Source organism: Triticum aestivum, chromosome 7D, assembly GCF_018294505.1.
Source record: "Triticum aestivum cultivar Chinese Spring chromosome 7D, IWGSC CS RefSeq v2.1, whole genome shotgun sequence".
Lineage (NCBI taxonomy): Eukaryota > Viridiplantae > Streptophyta > Magnoliopsida > Poales > Poaceae > Triticum > Triticum aestivum.
This window is the reverse complement of record NC_057814.1, coordinates 557,032,845-557,053,053: the sequence shown is the minus strand read 5'-3', so window position 1 is coordinate 557,053,053 and position 20,209 is coordinate 557,032,845.

The window sequence follows — 20,209 nt, the reverse complement described above, 5'->3', positions numbered from 1 at the left end:
CCCCCCCAAAAAAGGACGACGACAATATAAGTTCGCGCTTCCACGTTTCGGATTGAAATATCTGGCGGCCCCAATTCCAGCCCTGCAAAATCTCTCTTCTCCACCGTCCCCTTCTGCGCCCAGATTGCTCAAATCCCTAATTCGCCGCCAACCCTCGAATCGCCCCTCGTCTCGTCTCTTTCCCCACCTTTCTCCACCTCTGTGCCAGGATGACGACGACGAAGACGACGGTCGCGCTTCACCACCGCACCGGGGCTACCTCATGTACGCCCTCGTCCAGTGCACCGGGTGGTCCACCGACAACGTCGGCCGCCGCAACCGATGTGCCTCACAGACACCGAGTTCCACCGCATCAGGTGCGCTTCACCGAGGCCGTCTCCCAGCTCACCGGGGCTACTTCACCGAGCACATCGTCGCACCTCCGCCCCTCGAGGCCATTGGGGCTTCACCAACGGTCTCGTCCACCGCATCGTAGCGCTCCGCTGCCACTCAAGATCTGCATCCGTGCACGGCCAGCCAACGCCAGCGCATCACCCTCAACGGCTCTGAAGTGACCCGCACTCTAGCTAGGCGAGCATGCCCAAACGCCGACCCGAACTAGGTATCCACACATCACTCCCTTGTGCACTGTTCCGACGATGTTTGGATATCCTTTCACTGCTCTCTTAGCTTACACGCCTATGCAACTCTGACTTTAACTCTTATTTCTTCTGGAGATATCATTTGAAACATGCAAATCAATTTTTTAGTGAAGCATGACGGCGCTACAGGATCTGGCACACATCCTGCACACCCGTATAACCTTGTAAGTATCTGTCCTCTGGTACAACATCAAGGTCGATTCCTCTTATTTGATCAACCATTCGTCGTGTCAAAAAATGCAGAGGGGGATGCAAGGAGCACAAGGCCTGCACATCCAAGCAAGTGGTAACATGGACTTGTACATGGAACATCCCAAGCGCAAGCAGAGCTGCAGTGAGCCTGTACAACGAGCTAACGTAAGTACCTGCATTTCATTTAATTCGTACTGGCATTCGTGTATGATTTGTGTGCAGTGGCTGATCCACGAATTCAAGTTACCAGGGGCGAACATTTAACTTAAAAAATACGAAGGCACATGCACTCCGGAAATCAACATAACTTGAGAAATGTGAAGCTACATGCACTTTGAAAACCAGCTAATGATCCAAAGTAGTTCAGATTATAAACACTAAATGATGCAAGCACCAAAAAAATACAAAATGCAACATGGTGTACAAGTACTACAAACATGGTCTATACCTGCTTGAATTATTCGTTCTCTGGTTGAAAATATCGAAGTGTAATTGCACGTATAACCAGTGCGCAAACTGCATATCAATATATCTATCCTGCACAAGTATGCCAATAGTTTCAAACAACAGATTAGAAAAGTATTTATTCTATGTTGTCATGATACGGGGACTTTCTGGTAGATGGCCTCGACGTTTCCTCAAGCTATGAAAATGCACTATAATTTGCTTGTCATCAATGCCTGCAAATCTCTGTCTCTCTCAACATAGTAGATCATCATTAGACACTAAATCCTTCAATGAGCTTGCAAAATGCTTGCATTAGATCCCTCATTAGACACTATATGTTCATCACCAGGAGCATGTAAAATGTTTGCATCAAATCCTTCATTAGCAGTCTGTTCATTAGACACTTCAGGCTCAAGAACAACATGAGCTTGTATGTTTGCACCGGAAACTTGATTAGATACATCAGATTCAGTCAGTTCAGTATTGATTGGGGGAGTTATAAAATAAGTAGAAATTGGTTTCATTTTCTGATAGATTCCCTACATACAAGCAGTTTTACAACACCGTTAGGTTTAACTATTGGCCAGAAATTGAAGAGTTGAATTAGATATAATCAGGGATGTGATGTACCTGCTCGTTGCGCATGCTACTCTTGCAAGCTGCGACTGTCCGTTTCCGCAAGCTCGATGCCATGCCCGTGCTGCCGCCGCTGCCTCCCACGCAGGCTACACCCAGGGTTGGATCTTCATCTTCTTGTCCTTCCGTTCGCTTGAAGCCCGACGACCGCCCTCCAACGAGGGCACGAGGAAGTGCTGTGTCGGTCTGTCCAGCGGCGGCTAGGTTAGGAGCGAACCAGACTGGAGGCTAGAGCGAATGAATTGGGATTTTTCCTGCTGTCGATCGATATGGGAGGTGCTCGTTTGGGCCGCGAGCCTGCTATAGGGCCTGCTTTGCACTTATGTTATTGGCCCATCCAAATTGAAACATTTTTCTTCATTTTTTACATTGCCTGCTCGTGCGTTGGGACGAACAAAACTAGCGTGGGCCAACCTGGACGACTCAAACTAGGTGCACACTTTCCAGCCACTTGAGGCGGCCGCCCATACCAGCCCCTATGGTGGCGTCGCCCCTTTTTGCGTGTATGATTGGATAGTGAAAAATATTCCAGTGGCGCTTTCGATTTACCAACAGAATGGTTGAATTGCTTGTTTCTATGAACTGAGTTCGCCAATAATGTGAAGGATGACAGTCTTTTCATCCTATTATAGATTGCTTAGATCTCGATATGCCAAAAGTAATCGCATGAAATATACAGTAAAAGCCAGTGTCATGTGTTTGGCTACAACTAGTCTGACTACACGTCCTCATATAACATATCAAGGACGCACCATCTTACCAGATTAACCATTCGACTTACCCATGCAGTGTGGGAAGAAAGAAGTATTGGGACTACGTATCCAAGCAATTGATGCCATGGACTCCTTCGTACAACCTTGTAAGCGAAAAAGAAGTTGCAGTGTGCCTGTACAAAGAACTAGCGTAAGTTCAGTTACCTGCTTCTCGGAATTTTAGTTAGCCACTTATTGCAAAATTGTTCAATTATGTTGCTTGGCTTAATTTAGTTTGCTACTGATTACATAATGGCACAGCCTGTTAATCATATTGTAGACTGCGCCTATCTATGTGTTTGATACTTACTGTTAAGAATTACCTGTTTGCCTTAACTTAAATATCCACTTGTTTGTTTAACTGCTTTGCTGCTGCAATAGCGGGTTACAATGATGTTAATAGCTACTTTTCAGCATCCAATTGAAACTCTTTAATTCCTTGTTTGTTTAACTGGTTTGCTGTTATAACTCCCAGTTGAGATGTTTTGCTAACTTCAACTTTTCTGAATCCAATCGGAACTTTAATGGCAAAACAGGTTAGCCCAAGATCAAAGTGCGAGGTCCCCATGGACATTGCATCATCCCACAGCAGTGGCACCGGCCCAATCGTGCATTATGAATTGCCAACTGCTGATGCTCTAGAGGCTAAACTAGTGGTAGAAAGAGATTCTGCTTCCGCACTTAGAGATGAAGTTGACATGTTGAGGAAGCAAACAACACAATCACAAGCAGTACTCAAGACAACCATTGAATATTTGGTGGATTTCAAAACGAAGCAAGCTGAGACTGACCAGATTGTTAAGGTCCTGAAGGAAAAAAAGGAAATTAAATTCCTACTTGGTAAATCATAGGTGAAATGTTCTTTCCATAGTTGAATAATCTTTGTGTTGTCTGTTCATGTAATCAATCAAACCATTTGTTTTAGAGATCATGTAATAATTGTTTTTTTTGGTTTGTAATTTTATTTGAGCACAAGTCTGTATTAATTGATAAGACTCGGAGACATTTCATTTGGATTGCTGTGCCAGACCTACAAATATGCCAATCGGGCTGAATGTGCATTCAGCAATAGTAGTAGTATAGATGGACCATAAGTGGCACGCATCGGAAAGGGCCAAGATGCTGGCTAAAAAAAGGATGCTGTTGTAGCCAAAAAAAGTACAGCGGCCTGGCTTATGTATGTTAGTTGATATTATTGATCCATATACTCTATAAGTGTTTATATGTCTGTTAGTTCTGTACATTCTTGGTTGATTGACTCGGTATTTGAATCTTGATACATGGCTTGTGTACATATCTAAATGGGAGTACACATTATCCTGTGTGTGACATTTGAGTTGGACATGAAGTGTTCCAAATATTCGAATTCACCTTAAACTGGATTCTAGTTTCTGAATTTGAGTATCGGCATTTGTAAACCATATTCATATATGACAGTGGAATACATCTTTGTCGTCCTTTTGAAGATATATAAAAACACATAGCATGATTTATAAAGATTCATATAGGAATACAAAATGGATTCGAATTTAGTTGCCAGGGTAAACGTGGATGCTTATTGTCCCAAAATTCGAAAGAAGCAACAAAATGTCCACTCCCACGTCAGCTGCCCGAAGCCAAGTGTTTGGGAGATGGAAATTACTGTCTACCCATTACACGGACAATCCATCGGCCCGATTTCCACTGCTCTAAATAGGGGTAGGTTAGTAACTTCAATTAGACGTGACACGACCGCCTCTGAGCCCATTCCGACACGGTGGGCGTCGTCAAACATGGGCGGCAAAACTCATTTGATTCAACCTCGTCCGAAAGACCTCCGTTTCTCCCTCCATTCCCCATTCATACACGGTGGGCGGCAAAACAAACTCGATTCGGCCGAAATCGATGTAGGCAAATATTTTCAATAGGGGCAGGTTTGTAACTTCACTCAGACGTGACACAACCACCCTACCTGTCAGCCCCGTTCATACACCGTGGGCGCCAACCATGGGCGCCAACCACCCTCTCCTCGCCCGAAATCGCTCTGGGCAAATATTGGCGAGATGCGAGATTACCGTCCTATCCCCAACCGACGAGACGTCCAAATTTTAAACGGGGGCTAAGTTCGTAACTTTCCCATATTTCAGACAGGCGCGTCCCAAAAACATGGTTCCCCGTACCTCTCCCTCCATTTTCCCATTCATACACCGTCCGCGCTAGAACACCCCATCCCCACACCAGCCTCCGTCCGCCACCCCATCCATCGCCGCCGTCCTCGACCACATCCATTGCCACCGCCCTCCACCATGTCAGAGCGCCTACCAAGACCGCGTCGTCCACTGCTAGAGATGGACGTTTCTCATCCACGGCGACGGACCAATAGCCTTGCATCGCGTCCTCTCGCTTCATCGGCACCATCGTCCTCTTTGCCGGGGCCACTCACACGACCTTCTCTTCCACCGCAATGGGACTTATCCCCCGATGCACCCGTCTACCATCGCAGATCTGCTTCAACGCCACCGACAACCATCGCACCCCCGATGCCTACACGGCGCCGCAAGAGAGGTGGTACTTCATATCTCCTCAACTTTTTGATCTCAACCAGAAAATAGATCTTAACTTGGTTACTCTACTTTCTTTTCAGCTCTTAGAATTTAGTTCTTAGTTCGAAGCAAACAATGGATGCTAAATATCATTTCTCCGGTTTGCAGCTTCAAATCTGCCATGGCACAGCCATAATACGGTTTAATTGATCATGCTTAGGGTTTAATTGATCATGTTGGTTCCGTGGTGGTTTCTTTAATAGAAATCGGAGGGGAAACCCTCTATTGCTAAAAACTATGCTTAGAGTTTCCCCCTTTTATGATCTCTATACGATCAGAATACGTGCTTCGTGTCAAAATAACACTGCTGCACCCATCAAGCTAAACAAGCTTAGTTGTTCAAATACGAATATGATATTATTAAAACAGAGTTGTTTAATTGGTCAGCTAAATGTTCCTAAATTAGTTTCGAAAAATCATGTTCGCCGCTCGGGTGTGTATCTCTACAGGGTGCCCACGGTGGGCCGGCCCACCCTGGGATTTTGGGTTGTCCCAGGCCCCGATTCCCCTCTGTTCTGCTGCGCGCTTCTGATCTCTACTCGCCCCCAGCCGCCTGCCTCGCCGACGACTTGCCGTCCCCGGATGACATGACTCTAGGAGGAGACGCCGGACTAACAGGAGGCCAGGAGCCGCTCGCCCAACAGCGTCACCGCTGCCCGGGCGCGCCGCCATGCCTACCTTCCCAGTCGGTTCAGGGCTCAGGCGTGCAGCACCCACCAAGCCAACCCGATTTATCCTGAGATACGGCCTCAACACTCAGCAGCTACTCCTCATCACCCATTTTCTAATTGATTCATTACTCATTAGGCAGGCTGTCATTAGGGTTTGTTGTGTGCTCAGTGCTACCTACACTTAATGGTTCAGATGTATTTCGGTAATCTTTAGTACCTCTAAAGTTCACAGGGTTTTCAAAATTCCGGCCCTCGGAACAGAAACTAGTCATTTTGGATTGTTGGTCGTAGTGACATTGACCCAGATTACTACTGCAAGCCAGGTTTGTTGACAATTTTACTTGTCTCTCTTACTCATTCGATATAATATCCAATTATTCACGTTGACTAGTTGCAAACAATAATTGCTAGACAAACTTCTTCATTCAGATTTTGGATGGTCTCTTACTGCAGTTACAATTCTGCATACTTGTCCTAGTAAGCTCACAAGTAAATGATTGATTCACTACATCTATGCTTGCCTTGTCATATTTGTTGTCAATATTCTTTTAGGGTGGACCACCCTGTTTCTAAATACTGGAACCGTAGACATGAGTGAATAGTATTTCTCTATGTGATCTCTTCCATCATGTGTGGGTAACGAACACTGCATTGTATAGAAAGAAAGTGTCATTTCCAGCTTTTACTTAGGTTTCGATCTTTTACATGGAATACAATCTGCCTACTTGCTTTGTGTCGCACTACCAACACTCCACCCTTGAAGCTAAACATTACGCCACTCATAATTGCTTAGTTTATTTGTTCAAATACGAATTTCATATGATTCTAATGTTCCTACTTCAGTTTTGAAATGTGTGCCTGCCTGTTAAGAGACGTAAGGGGTTTATATCTCTGTGTGTGGTCTGTTCAGCACGGTTGGGGAGGTGAACTTTGCATATGCAGGGGTTTATAGGGAGACACTCTCCGAGTTGAATCCGCAATGCATTCCATAGATAATCTGACTACTTTTTATGTTTTCATGAATCTCAGATTTTGAACAGCATCATAATGATTATGAGCTTGCGCACATGAAAAGAATAAACAGAACAATGCCATGGCTGTCAAACTTGGCATTAAGGGACTGAAATCAAGTCTGGATGCAATGCAATGCAAACGCTCTCCACCTACAGATTCATGCTCAGAATATGATCCTAACAGTGATTCTGAGCTAGAGGGAGACCTAAGTCAATGTAGCTCCCTAGTGGAGGAGTCAGAGGAAGATGCCCTATCTTATTCACGCATCAAGGTACTTGCTCTAACTTTCCAAGGTTACATTGCTCGCACATATCTTGCAACTGATGCTTTGCATTGCTTCTACTTTGTTGAACTGCCATTAGCTTAGTTTACACATCGTGTATGTGAATACGCCCTGCCTATCCATTTTCAGTACATATTCCATCTGTCATCATACCATATTTATCCATTCAAATGTTGTTCTTGTGTATCAGACGTCCAAAAGGAAGAGGGCGATTGCTGATCGTGGAGGAGCACAAGCAAAGTATTTGGAAAAGGTAGTGGCACCTGATAAATCAAATAGCCCATTAGGTGTAGTTGCAATATCACCTGACCCACAAAATACCCCAACTCTAGCAGACTCTAGCCCTACTACACTGGTCATTTCTGATGCCCCAACTCAGCAGACCCCAACTGCAGCAAACAGTATGATTATGCCAGTTGACATAGCACCAGCTGTACGACGCAAAACTCCCATTCCAACAAAGAGTACACCAAATCCAGTTGCCAAATCCCTTTTCGAACCAGAGAGAGCCCCAATTGCAGCAAATAGGACCCCTGTTCCATTTCTTCCCAGTTTAGAAGACGAAGCTTATGTTGTTGTCAGGAACTTTGTGCACATCTTTCCTTCATGGAAAGATTATACCGCAGACACAGAACAATTTCCAGTCTTCCTCCGCAACTTACGCGTAAGTAATGTACTAATGTTATTCATGGTCATTACTGCATATGTTTTTGCTGACAGAAGACACAAGATTTCATTCTTTTAAATAGGCGAGGAGCAAACTGGATTGTGATGACGAGCAAGGGTTGGTTGCGCTTTTCAAGCACTCGTTAATGAAGTATCGTTCCTACCCGAGGCAAGCGCACTTCGATGGCAAGCCTCTGAACGAAATTTCTGTAAAGTCTCCGGTGCTACATTTATCTGACGGTGACTGGAATAATCTTGTTACACATTGGTCTCGGCTGCAGCGTAAGGTACTGTCTATGATATCACATCACAATTTGAACTACATTTCTGCATTTGCCTTAATGTCTCACTTGTACGAAAACTGTTAGCAGAAGAACATTCGTTCTCAAGGGACCACAGAATCTCGCAACTATACTGCACACTGCATTGCTCTTGTGAGTACCTCTTGCCCTATATGACCATACTTACTTTCATAACTGTTTGATTATGTAGCATCACTGCACATGTTAGCCTCGTAATCGTCCATTTGGTGGACATTATAAGATCCGTATGGACTCTTACATAAATTTAGAATCAACCCAATGCTTTTGAAGAGGTTTAGCTCTACAGTCCTCTTGTAAGGACTGAACGTGGTCTATCACTGTACTTACATTAACAGCTACTCCCTCCATCCCATAATATAAGAACGTTTTGTATAGTACACCAGTGTTCAAAACACTCTTGTATTATGGGAAGAGGGATTGGTTCATTTTGTAGCATTCTGCATCTTATCTCCCTCGCCCACCATTTAGTAAAAAAGATCAGATCTATATTTAATCTTACCAACAAGTAGAATACACAGACAATGCCAGTGCAGAAGTGTAGCCCATTGCTCTTGTCAGTACATTTTGTCCTGTAACGCTTGTACTTCCAGGGATTGGTAGTTGATTATGTAGCATCAATCTGCATCTTATCTTCATTATCCTCTATCCCTTCCAGTATTATCATATCTATAATTACTCTCTACAAAATGTAGAGTACAGGCAATGCTTATGAAGAAGATTCTGTGCTGAAATTCTTGAGTTATCCTTCCCTTGACATGGAGAAGGGCATTATAAAGCCGGTGTTAACTGTTAATGTAAGTCAGTCCTTCTAAAGCCTTTATCCTCAACTGCTGTTTAATTTGCTCATACTCCCTATCGTTTACTGCTGTTTAGTTTGCTGTTTCTACCAAAATGCATGTTCGTAAGAATCGTAAGTTCTAAGTTTTACTTGTAAAACCAAATTCCTTATTCATACCATGCACATTACTTAATACTCCCTATATGTATGCTTGTTTTTGTGGATCTATAATCCAGTGTGTGGTGAAACAGCCCACGTTTGTACCTTGTCATCTCCTGTTTTATTTACTGATGTGGCTGATGATATGAACAACATGCCATGCACATTATCCAAAATAGATACAATGATTTTCTTTGCCCTTCATCTATGCTTGTTATGTTGACATGGTAATCCAGTAGTGTGGTGAAGCTCCCCGCATTATGAACAATGCCAAATTATGCTATTGATATTTCGAACTTACTCTTTATTTAATAATTTGAAATTGGATAGAATTGACAGAACAGTTATCATCTTTGTTTATACACGTGCAAAACCTGTCATCTCTCTGCTTTGTTTCAGGGTGATATGCCTGATGGCATGCACAAGTCTGCTGAAGGCTGTGAGACAAACCCAACATATATTGCAGCAAAGAAGGCAAAACATCTTGAAGATAGCGAGACAACCCCAAAGTCTTGTCTTGATGCAGTGTTCAAGTTACTTGAGACTAACAGTCAGACAAGCTCACAGAATTCGTTGTCTGAATCAGTTCGACTTCTTCAGTCCCAAGTTCTAGCAGAAAGGCATTCTGCAACTCAACTTCGACTTGAAGTCCTATCTCTAAGAAAGATTACAGAGAACACCAATGAGAACCTCATCGCTTAACAGCTACACCTGGAAGCTATGACCGACATGCTAGGCCGGTCTGGCAGCCTTGCTCAGCAGCTTGCGCAGCAGTTCCTCCGCAAGGCTAACCTTTCTTGAACTATCTTGGAAGTGGTCTCGGCTCAGTATTATTTTGTTACGCTGCAATGGTGCCCAGTTTTTGTAATCTGCTTCTTCGTTGCGCTTTATGATCACTGGTGGCGAACTTCGATGCCCAGTGGATGTAATATACCTTAAATCCTTTATTGTATAGTGTAGGTTTATTCTTAGTTACTATGCCGTAATTTCTTTATTGTATAGAGTAGGTTTGTTCTTAATTCTTACTAGTTACTGCCATCATTCGCTATCTGGAAAAAAAATTAGATGTAGTCGACCGGACCGAAACATTCGACTCTATCGGGCCAGGTTTTTAGCGGTCCACAATTGGGCCGGCCTGCGTCTTTCTTGGGCCCGAATGATTGGGCCTTCACACATTGCGCCAGGCCCAAACTTACACCGGCCTATATTTTAGTTGGGCCTTTTGTCGACCCAGCGCTTAGTTTGGCCCAGGTAGCATTGGGCCATTAACAGGCTGAATATTGTACTGGCCTGTTACGGCCGAGATGAAACCACGGGCCTTTAGCAGGCCAAAATGCATGTTGGGCCTCAATTTTCACTAGTCGTCGACGGGCCTTCAACAGGCCGAAATGTAGACCGGGCCATTTTGGGCCCAGTTAGCTCACGGGCCGTTACCAGGCCGAAACATATCTCGGGCCTTAGTTGGCCCACTGATATCATGGGCCTTTAAGAGGCCGAAAGCTTAGCACAGGCATCAACGGGCCGAATTACGCGACATGCCTTTAACAGGCCCAAAGTCACGTTGGGCTTAACTGTTGCCACCTTTAGCACGGGCCGTTAGTGGGCCCGATGTCCCATCGGACCATATATGGCCCATGGGCAGCACGGGCCATTCCCAGGCCGAAAGTCACACCGGGCTGAAATGGGCCCATGTCTACATCAGGCCTCTAACAGGCCGAAAGTCACTGGGCTGTAGTTGGGCCCAAATATTCGGCGAACAATTAACGGGCCAGATCTGGCTTCGGGCCGCAAATGGGCCCAAATATTGGGCGAACAATTAATGGGCCAGATCTGGCTTCGGGCCGTAAATGGGCCCAAATATTGGGCGAACAATTAACGGGCCAGATCTGGCTTCGGGCCGTAAATGGGCCTTTATTAAGCAGGCCGTTATTGGGCTGGCCCACTAGTACCTGATTAAGTTCTACGGGCCTTTGACTGGGCCAGCCTTTTTAACCTATATGGGCCTCTGTTGGGCCCAGCCACGTGTCGACGTATCATAGGCATGTCTCGTCCAATGGACGGGCGACATCTGGCCCACTGACGAGCTGACAGGTGTTCCCTTCGACCAATCAGAATTTTACACGTGGAAATTTCCCATTGGTCAGGGCTATTAACGGGTTATCGGATCCAAAATCCGACCCGATAGCTTAACGGTGTTCCGTTACGGTGGATGCCACGTGTCGGTCACCCTTGACGAAAGCACTTCTGTGACGCGCGATTTATCGTCATGGAAGTGGACACTTCCGTGATGATAATTTTGGTAATGTCATGGAACACTTCTACGACAGCACAGGTATGACTATCTTGATTCCGTTATAAATTTGTCATGGATGTACATGCATGACAAAAAACGCGACCTACTGTGACAAACACGTATCATCACGGAAGTGTCTTTTTTTTGTAGTGAGATCGATCAGAAAGGATAACTTTGAGGTGGTTTCGTACCCTACCATAATCTCTTTGTTTGTTCTCCGCTATTAGTGACTTTGGAGTGACTCTTTGTTGCATGTTGAGGGATAGTTATATGATCCAATTATGTTATTATTGTTGAGAGAACTTGCAGTAGTGAAAGTATGAACCCTAGGCCTTGTTTCCTAGCATTGCAATACCGTTTACGCTCACTTTTATTGGTTGTTACATTGCTGTTTTTATAATTTCAGATTACAAAAATATATATCTACCATCCATATTGCACTTGTATCACCATCTCTTCGCCGAACTAGTGCACCTATACAATTTACCATTGTATTGGGTGTGTTGGGGACACAAGAGACTCTTTGTTATTTGGTTGCAGGGTTGCTTGAGAGAGACCATCTTCATCCTACGCCTCCCACGGATTGATAAACCTTAGGTCATCCAGTTGAGGGAAACTTGCTACTGTCCTACAAACCTCTGCACTTGGAGGCCCAACAATGTCTACAAGAAGAAGGTTGTGTAGTAGACATCAAGCAGTTTCTGGCGCCGTTGCCGGGGAGGTTAGTGCTTGAAGGTATATCTTTAGATCTTGCAATCGATTCTTTTAGTTTCTTGTTTTAGCACTAGTTTAGTCTATAAAAGAAAACTACAAAAAAATGGAATTGAGGGTGCCTCATATGCTTCATCTTTTTAATATCTTTCATGAAAATAAGGATTCCGATAATTGTGCTCAAGTACTAGAAGAAGAATTACATAGAATGCTTGGCATAAAATATGTGAATGATGAGCATGATTGCAATGTTGTTAGTATGAATTCTTTGAATACCCATGATGCTAATGATATGCAAAGCCACAAGCTTGGGGATGCTATGTTTGATGAAGATGATATGTTTTGTCCCCCAAGTTTTGATAAGCAAATTTATTATGATGATAGCATGCCTCCTATTTATGATGATTATATTGATGAAAGTGGGTTTGGAAGAGTGTCAACTTTAGGAAGTAATGATCCCACTATTTTGGAGGATGTTGAATCTTATTATAATATTTATTAAAGTGGATTTGGAGAGGTCATGACTTTATTTAGTGATGAATCCACTATTTCGGAAGAGGTTCCAATTGATTATGAGAACAAAGTTGCTATCTATGATGATTATTGTGATGACTTGTATGCTATTAAGAATAATGATAACCATGAAACTTGTCATCATGATTTTAGTTTTCAATTGGATTATGCATCACATGATAATTATTTTGTTGAGTTTGCTCCCACTATTATTCATGAGAAGAATTTTGCTTATGTGGAGAGTAGTAAATTTTCTATGCTTGTAGATCATGAAAAGAATGCTTTATGTGATAGTTATATTGTTGAATTTATTCATGATGCTACTGAAAATTATCATGAGGGAGGAATATATGCTTGTAGGAATTGCAATAATATCAAGTTTCCTCTCTATGTGTTGAAAGTTTTGAAGTTATGCTTGTTTTGCCTTCCTATGCTAGTTGATTATTGTTCCCATAAGTTGTTTGCTCACAAAATCCCTATGCATAGGAAGTGGGTTAGACTTAAATGTGCTAGTCATATTCTCCATGATGCTCTCTTTATGTTCCAATTCTTATCTCTTATGTGAGCATCGTTGAAATCATCATGCCTAGCTAGGGGCGTCAAACGTTAGCGCTTGTTGGGAGGCAACCCAATTTTATTTTTGTTCCTTGATTTTTGCTCCTGTTTAGTAATAAATAATTCATCTAGCCTCTGTTTAGATGTGGTTTTATGTTTTAATTAGTGTTTGTGCCAAGTAGAACCTTTGGGAAGACTTGGGTGAAGTCTTTATGATCATGCTGTAAAAAACAGAAACTTTAGCGCTCACGAGATGTGCTTCCATTTTTTACTGGAGAGAGATTTTAGGTTGATTCCTTTTGCAGATGATTAATAGATAAATTCCGCACGTCCACCAATTTATTTCAGAATTTTTGGAGTTCCAGAAGTATACGTTTGATACAGATTACTACAGACTGTTCTGTTTTTGACATATTCTGTTTTGTATGTGTTGTTTGCTTATTTTGATGAATCTATGAGTAGTACCGGAGGGTATGAACCATAGAGAAGTTTAAATACAGTAGATATTACACCAATATGAATTTAGAATGAGTTCACAACAGTACCTAAGTGGTGATTTATTTTCTTATACTAACGGAGCTTACGAGTTTTCTGTTAAGTTTTGTGTTGTGAAGTTTTCAAGTTTTGGGTAAAGATTCGATGGACTATGGAATAAAGAGTGGCAAGAGCCTAAGCTTGGGGATGCCCAAGGCACCCCAAGGTAATATTCAAGGACAACCAAGAGTCTAAGCTTGGGGATGCCCCGGAAGGCATCCCCTCTTTCGTCTTCGTTCATCGGTAACTTTACTTGGAGCTATATTTTTATTCACCACATGATATGTGCTTTGCTTGGAGGGTCATTTTATTTTATTTTGTTTTGCTTGATGTTTGAATAAAATACCAAGATCTGAAATACTTAAATGTTAGAGAGTCTTCACATAGTTACATAACTATTCGACTACTCATTGATGTTCACTTATATCTTTCGGAGTAGTTTGTCATTTGCTTCAGTGCTTCACTTATATCCTTTTAGAGCACGGCGGTAGTTTTATTTTGAAGAAATAGATGAACTCATGCTTCACTTATATTATCTTGAGAGTCTTTAGAATAGCATGATAATTTGCTTTGGTTATGAAATTAGTCCTAATATGATAGGCATCCAAGAGGGATATAATAAAAGCTTCCATATAGAGTGCATTGAATACTAAGAGAAGTTTGATACTTGATGATTGTTTTGAGATATGGAGATAGTGATATTAAAGTTGTGCTAGTTGAGTAGTTGTGAATTTGACAAATACTTGTTTTAAGGTTTGCAAGTCCCGTAGCATGCACGTATGGTAACCGTTGTGTGACAAATTTGAAGCATGAGGTGTTCTTTGATTGCCTTCCTTAAAAGGCGGTCGGGGACGAGCGATGGTCTTTTCCTACCAATCTATCCCCCTAGGTGAAGGAAATATGCCCTAGAGGCAATAATAAAGTATTATTTATTTCCTTATATCATGATAAATGTTTATTATTCATGCTAGAATTGTATTAACCGGAAACATAATACATGTGTGAATACATAGACAAACAGAGTGTCACTAGTATGCCTCTACTTGACTAGCTCGTTAATCAAAGATGGTTATGTTTCCTAGCCATAGACATGAGTTGTCATTTGATTAACGGGATCACCTCATTAGGAGAATGACGTGATTGACATGACCCATTCCGTTAGCTTAGCACCCGATCGTTTAGTATGCTGCTATTGCTTTCTTCATGACTTATACATGTTCCTATGACTATGAGATTATGCAACTCCCGTTTACCGGAGGAACACTTTGTGTGCTACCAAACGTCACAACATAAATGGGTGATTATAAAGGTGCTCTACAGGTGTCTCCAAAGGTACTTGTTGGGTTGGCGTATTTCGAGATTAGGATTTGTCACTCCGATTGTCGGAGAGGTATCTCTGGGCCCACTCGGTAATGCACATCACTATAAGCCTTGCAAGCATTGTGACTAATGAGATAGTTGCGGGATGATGTATTACGGAACGAGTAAAGAGACTTGCCGGTAACGAGATTGAACTAGGTATCGAGATACCGACGATCGAATCTCGGGCAAGTAACATACCGATGACAAAGGGAACAACGTATGTTGTTATGCGGTTTGACCGATAAAGATCTTCGTAGAATATGTGGGAACCAATATGAGCATCCAGGTTCCGCTATTGGTTATTGACCGGAGAGGTGTCTCGGTCATGTCTACATAGTTCTCGAACTCGAAGGGTCCGCACGCTTAACGTTACGATGACAGTTATATTATGAGTTTATATGTTTTGATGAACCGAAGGTTGTTCGGAGTCCCGGATATGATCACGGACATGACGAGGAGTCTCGAAATGGCCGAGACATAAAAATTGATATATTGGACGACTATATTCGAACACCGGAAGTGTTCCGGAGAAGTTTCGGATTAAACCGGAGTGCCGGAGGGTTATCGGAACCCCCCGGGGAAGTATTGGGCCTTAGTGGGCCTTGAGGGGAGAGAGAGGGCAGCAGCCAGGAGGTGGTGCACCCCCTCCCAGGAGGAATCCTAGTTGGACTAGGAGAGGGGGCCGCAGCCCCCTTTCCCTCTCCCTCTCCCTCTCTTTCCTTCCCCCCTTCTTTTCCTAGTTGGACTAGGAAAGGGGAGTCCTACTCCTACTAGGAGGAGGACTCCCCCCCTCTCCTTGGCGCGCCCAGGGCAGCCGGCCTCCCCCTTGCTCCTTTATATACGGGGGCAGGGGGGCACCTCTATACACACTTGATATACGATATTTTAGCCGTGTGCGGTGCCCCCCTCCACCATATTACACCTCGATAATACCGTTGCGGAGCTTAGGCGAAGCCCTGCGTCGGTAGAACATCATCATCGTCACCACGCCGTCGTGCTGACGAAACTCTCCCTCAACACTCGGTTGGATCGGAGTTCGAGGGACGTCATCGAGCTGAACGTGTGTAGAACTCGGAGGTGCCGTGCGTTCGGTACTTGATCGGTCGGATCGTGAAGACGTACGATTACATCAACCGCGTTGTGATAAACGCTTCCGCTGTCGGTCTACGAGGGTACGTGGACAACACTCTCCCCTCTCGTTGCTATGCATCACCATGATCTTGCGTGTGCGTAGGATTTTTTTTTGAAATTACTACGTTACCCAACAGTGGTACCAGAGCCTGGTTTTATGCGTTGATGCTATGCACGAGTAGAACACAAGTGAGTTGTGGGCGATATAAGTCATACTGCTTACCAACATGTCATACTTTGGTTCAGCGGTATTGTGAGATGAAGCGGCCCGGACCGACATTACGCGTACGCTTACGCGAGACTGGTTTCACCGTTGCGAGCACTCGTTGCTTAAAGGTGACCGGCGGGTGTCTGTCTCTCTCACTTTAGTTGAACCGAGTGTGGCTACGCCCGGTCCTTGCGAAGGTTAAAACAACACCAACTTGACAAACTATCGTTGTGGTTTTGATGCGTAGGTAAGAACGGTTCTTGCTAAGCCCGTAGCAGCCACGTAAAACTTGCAACAACAAAGTAGAGGACGTCTAACTTGTTTTTGCAGGGCATGTTGTGATGTGATATGGTCAAGACATGATGTGATATAATTTGTTGTATGAGATGATCATGTTTTGTAACTGAGTTATCGGCAACTGGCAGGAGCCATATGGCTGTCGCTTTATTGTATGAGATGCAATCACCATGTAATAGTTTTACTTTATCACTAAGCGGTAGCGATAGTCGTAAAAGCAATTAGTTGGCGAGACGACAACGATACTACGATGGAGATCAAGGTGTCGTGCCGGTGACGATGGTGATCATGACGGTGCTTCGGAGATGGAGATCACGAGCACGGTGCTTCGGAGATGGAGATCACAAGCACAAGATGATGATGGCCATATCATATCACTTATATTTATTGCATGTGATGTTAATCCTTTATGCATCTTATCTTGCTTTGATTGACGGTAGCATTATAAGATGATCTCTCACTAAAATTTCAAGATAAAAGTGTTCTCCCTGAGTATGCACCGTTGCGAAAGTTCTTCGTGCTGAGACACCACGTGATGATCGGGTGTGATAGGCTCTACGTTCAAATACAACGGGTGCAAAACAGTTGCACACGCGGAATACTCAGGTTAAACTTGACGAGCCTAGCATATGCAGATATGGCCTCGGAACACAGAGACCGAAAGGTCGAGCGTGAATCATATAGTAGATATGATCAACATAGTGATGTTCACCATTGAAACTACTCCATCTCACGTGATGATCGGACATGGTTTAGTTGATTTGGATCACGTAATCACTTAGATGATTAGAGGGATGTCTATCTAAGTGGGAGTTCTTAAGTAATATGATTAATTGAACTTAAATTTATCATGAACTTAGTCCTGATAGTATTTTGCAAATTATGTTGTAGATCAATAGCTCGCGTTGTTGCTTCCCTGTGTTTATTTTTGATATGTTCCTAGAGAAAAATTATGTTGAAAGATGTTAGTAGCAAAGATGCGGATTGGATCCGTGATCTGAGGATTATCCTCATTGCTGCACAGAAAAATTATGTCCTTGATGCACCGCTAGGTGACAGACCTATTGCAGGAGCAGATGCAGACGTTATGAACGTTTGGCTAGCTCAATATGATGACTACTTGATAGTTTAGTGCACCATGCTTAACGGCTTAGAATCGGGACTTCAAAGACGTTTTGAACGTCATGGACCATATGAGATGTTCCAGGAGTTGAAGTTAATATTTCAAGCAAATACCCGAGTTGAGAGATATGAAGTCTCCAACAAGTTCTATAGCTAAAAGATGGAGGAGAATCGCTCAACTAGTGAGCATGTGCTCAGATTGTCTGGGTACTACAATCGCTTGAATCAAGTGGGAGTTAATCTTCCAGATAAAATAGTGATTGACAGAATTCTCTAGTCACCATCACCAAGTTAGTAGAACTTCGTGATGAACTATAGTATGCAAGGGATGACGAAAGTAATTCCCGAGCTCTTCGTGATGCTGAAATCGACGAAGGTAGAAATCAAGAAAAACATCAAGTGTTGATGGTTGACGAGACCACTAGTTTCAAGAAAAGGGCAAAGGGAAGAAGGGGAACTTCAAGAAGAACGGCAAGCAAGTTGCTGCTCAAGTGAAGAAGCCTAAGTCTGGTCCTAAGCCTGAGACTAAGTGCTTCTACTGCAAAGGGACTGGTCACTGGAAGCGGAACTACCCCAACTATTTGGTGGATAAGAAGGATGGCAAAGTGAACAAAGGTATATTGGATATACATGTTATTGATGTGTACTTTACTAGTGTTTATAGCAACCCCTCGGTATTTGATACTGGTTCAGTTGCTAAGAGTAGTAACTCGAAACGGGAGTTGCAGAATAAACAGAGACTAGTAAAAGGCGAGGTGACGATGTGTGTTGGAAGTAGTTCCAAGATTGATATGATCATCATCGCACACTCCCTGTACTTTCGGGATTAGTGTTGAAACTAAATAAGTGTTATTTGGTGTTTGCGTTGAGCATGAATATGATTTGATCATGTTTTTTGCAATACGGTTATTCATTTAAGTTAGAGAACAATTGTTGTTCTGTTTACATGAATAAAAACCTTCTATGGTCATACACACCAACGAAAATGGTTTGTTGGATCTCGATCGTAGTGATACACATAATCATAATATTGAAGCCAAAAGATGCAAAGTTAATAATGATAGTGCAACTTATTTGTGGCACTGCCGTTTAGGTCATATTGGTGTAAAGCGCATGAAGAAACTCCATACTGATGGGATTTTGGAATCACTTGATTATGAATCACTTGATGCTTGCGAACCGTGCCTCATGGGCAAGATGACTAAAACGCCGTTCTCCGGAACTATGGAGAGAGCAACAGATTTGTTGGAAGTCATACATACAGATGTATGTGGTCCAATGAATATTGAGGCTCGTGGCGGATATCGTTATTTTCTCACCTTCACAGATGATTTGAGCAGATATGGGTATTTCTACTTAATGAAACATAAGTCTGAAACATTTGAAAAGTTCATATAATTTCAGAGTGAAGTAGAAAATCATCGTAACAAGAAAATAAAGTTTCTACGATCTGATCGTAGAGAAGAGTATTTGAGTTACGAGTTTGGCCTTCAGTTAAAACAATGTGAAATAGTTTCACTACTCACGCCACCTGGAACACCACAACATAATGGTGTGTCCGAATGTCATAACCGTACTTTATTGGATATAGTGCAATCTATGATGTCTCTTACCAATTTACCACTATCGTTTTGGGGTTATGCATTAGACACAGCTACATTCACGTTAAATAGGGCACCATCAAAATCCGTTGAGACGACGCCTTATGAACTGTGGTTTGGCAAGAAACCAAAGTTGTCGTTTCTTAAAGTTTGGGGTTGCGATGCTTATGTGAAAAAGTTTCATCCTGATAAGCTCAAACCCAAATCGGAGAAATGTGTCTTCATAGGATACCCAAAGGAGACAGTTGGGTACACCTTCTATCACAGATCCGAAGGCAAGACATTCGTTGCTTAGTATGGATCCTTTCTAGAGAAGGAGTTTCTCTCGAAAGAAGTGAGTGGGAGGAAAGTAGAACTTGATGAGGTAACTGTACCTGCTCCCTTATTGGAAAGTAGTTCATCACAGAAATCTGTTCCTGTGACTCCTACACCAATTAGTGAGGAAGTTAATGATGATGATCATGGAACTTCAGATCAAGTTATTACTGAACCTCGTAGGTCAACCAGAGTAAGATCCGCACCAGAGTGGTACGGTAATCCTGTTCTGGAGGTTATGTTACTAGACCATGACGAACCTACGAACTATGAAGAAGCGATGGTGAGCCCAGATTCCGCGAAATGGCTTGAGGCCATGAAATCTGAGATAAGATCCATATATGAGAACAAAGTATGGACTTTGATTGACTTGCCCAATGATCGGCGAGCCATTGAGATTAAATGGATCTTCAAGAGGAAGAC